Here is a 2,500-nt window from a genome sequence, read left to right as displayed (position 1 = left end):
AAAAATGTACATTTACATTTATGAATATACTGAGTACATGGTAACACAAAACCAGATAATGGTCTTTGAAAGTGTGTATATAGTCTCTTTTTTTATAATTAATGTTTACTAGAATAATACTTTTAAGTCACATCCATATAGAATGTTATATGTGTGTGAAATATTGATTTTTGTATTGTTAGATTCTAAAGGTTAGAGCAATCTAGGTAATATAGCTGTTTTTGTGATTAAACTGCCTTGACTTAAAAGTATCTTAAATATCATTGTGTGTTATCTTTTTATGGAATGTTGGTAATTAATAATATGTAATTGAGTGTGTATGTGTATGTATGTATGTATATATATATATATATATATATATATATATATATATATATATATATATATATATATATATATATTTAAACTCATCCTGTCAAATATGACTTAAAGAAATTATTAGATGCTCTCTTTCTGTGTTTTCTCAGAGTTAGCTAAGTTAGCAAAATTTCCAGAGTCTTCCCTTGAATTCTATTTCTTCAATTCTCTGTTCATACGTGGAAAACTTTCATTCTCTGATATTATACAGGATAAATCTTCCTCTTGTACAATAGAACAGCTTATCTTTTTTATAGAGTCCTGTCATGCATGTTACATAGCTCTGATAATCTCTTACAAATTGTGAGATTAAGAAAGGGAGGGTTTGATATGTATCATAAAGTAAGATTGCAGCTATAGCATGCAGTCCTGTTGCTGTGGAACATACAGGAGAAAAAGGGGTTTGGTGGTAAGGAAAAGGTGGGAAAATATGTGAAAATGAAAATAATAGCTGCCCCAGGAGTTTCTGCTAGCTATACAATTTCCTAAATGAGAAAAAACATCAGTTCTTTAAAGTCTGGTTAACTTCATGAAGCTGTGCATTATTTTTGTCAGTATGTCATTAACTTCAGTGTTTATACTGGCTATACAATTCTCTTTGAAGCATCACTTTATTATACATATTAGGATTAAAATTTGTAAGGTATATTTTGACATCATGTCTCATGAAATACGGAAAAGTTAAGAGAAAGAACTACAGTTTTGATGAAGCATTTTAAGGTTTAAACTTCAGGTAATATCACTTTTTACAATTAATATTATGTATCATTCATAGGGATAAGCAAGAAATGTGACAAGGCTGAATGTCGTTTTATAATGATGCTTGATCAGTGCTTTAAACTGATGGATGTTTGGAATGCTTTTTCATTGTATAAAATCTCATCTTGAAATATTTGCCTTATAAGAAAATAGATAACTTCATGCTAAGAGAAAAGAAAATAACCTTCGTACATAAAGTTATATTTCTTTCTGTATCTTTTTTTTAATAAGATATCCAGAATCTCATAGTACAATGTTTTCTAGGGAAGTGCATGACAGTGTCATAATGCAGCTTGTATTAACAAGTGGCACTGGGAAGTAATTGGAGCATAATGCCCTCTGTGCTAGCCAAAAATAAGCAGTGTGGTTTGGCATTTTTTTCTCCATAGGCTTTGATCCTAGACAAGCCAGTCATTGTTTTACAATAAAAGCATAAAAAATGAGGGTTTATGCTGTCTATGTAAGGCTGTGGTGCAGGAACTAGCCCTAGAAAAAACATAAAACCCAGCACCTGTGTAGTGCAGAACTCAGAACACCCTCCATTATCATGACATGTATTGATGCCATATGGAATGAAGGCTCACTCTTGCTGTGGCATTGTAGATGCCATCCACTCAATTGAGTTAGATTGAGGTAATTAACATTATTTTGATGTTAGCATGTATTACTGGGCATTAAGACAAAATATTACAAAGAGTCTTAGTGTCAAACCATATTCATTGTGACAAATGTAAAAAAAAGTATGAATGAAAATTAATGTCTTCACAATACAAGAGATGCATTTACCTCTTGTATTGTGAAAATATTCATTCTCATTCATACCTTTTATATCTTTGTGTCAACCTTTTGTACTGGATATATATAAAAGAGATGCTGGAGAACTGTTAATTCTTGGCTAAAAAAAGAATCAAACATTTGCCACAAGAATGTTGATTATGTCACTGTTGATAGTCACATATATAGACCCTTTAGATACATGTTTATGAATTTTGGTCAACTCTTTATGATATTAGGTAAAATTAAAAAAAAACTTTGGTCATTCAGATCACTCAATATAGATGCCTTATTTTTCATACTCAGAATGTATAGTATCTGCCTCTCAGTGCCTTTAATGCTGCTTGAGAAGAAGTAGATTTTGTTTAGTATGAGTAAGTACAGGACAAAGAAAAAAATATGATCAGAAGACTATAGTAATAGTAAAAGATGATTAGATATTTTTGTAGAGGTTATGCTGTGCTTTTGTTATAATATTGATTTCAAGGTGTTCAGTGCCATTAGATTTCACTAGGGCTTATTTGCCTTTAAAAGAAAATATTTACTAATGGTATTCTAACATATCCCATCCAGCCAGGTATCTGTTAGTGCTTGGATGGAGAAGTCAGAA

At 30.8% G+C, this 2,500-nt stretch overlaps 1 protein-coding gene across 1 annotated transcript in view; it reads left to right on the top strand.

Moving 5' to 3' along the window:
• The window catches only part of LOC125043352 (beta-secretase 1-like), a 9,725-nt gene extending 9,369 nt beyond the window's left edge, over nt 1–356 (top strand). Inside the window, exon 9 of the mRNA XM_047639438.1 lies at nt 1–356. This exon is cut by the window's left edge and continues 566 nt beyond it. The gene's annotated coding sequence lies outside the window, so the exon portion shown is untranslated.
• The last annotated feature ends 2,144 nt before the right edge of the window (nt 357–2,500 follow it).

This window comes from Penaeus chinensis, chromosome 33 (assembly GCF_019202785.1).
Source record: "Penaeus chinensis breed Huanghai No. 1 chromosome 33, ASM1920278v2, whole genome shotgun sequence".
Taxonomy (NCBI): domain Eukaryota; kingdom Metazoa; phylum Arthropoda; class Malacostraca; order Decapoda; family Penaeidae; genus Penaeus; species Penaeus chinensis.
Note: the sequence above shows the minus strand (reverse complement) of the source record. Positions and strands in the feature narration are given on the sequence as shown.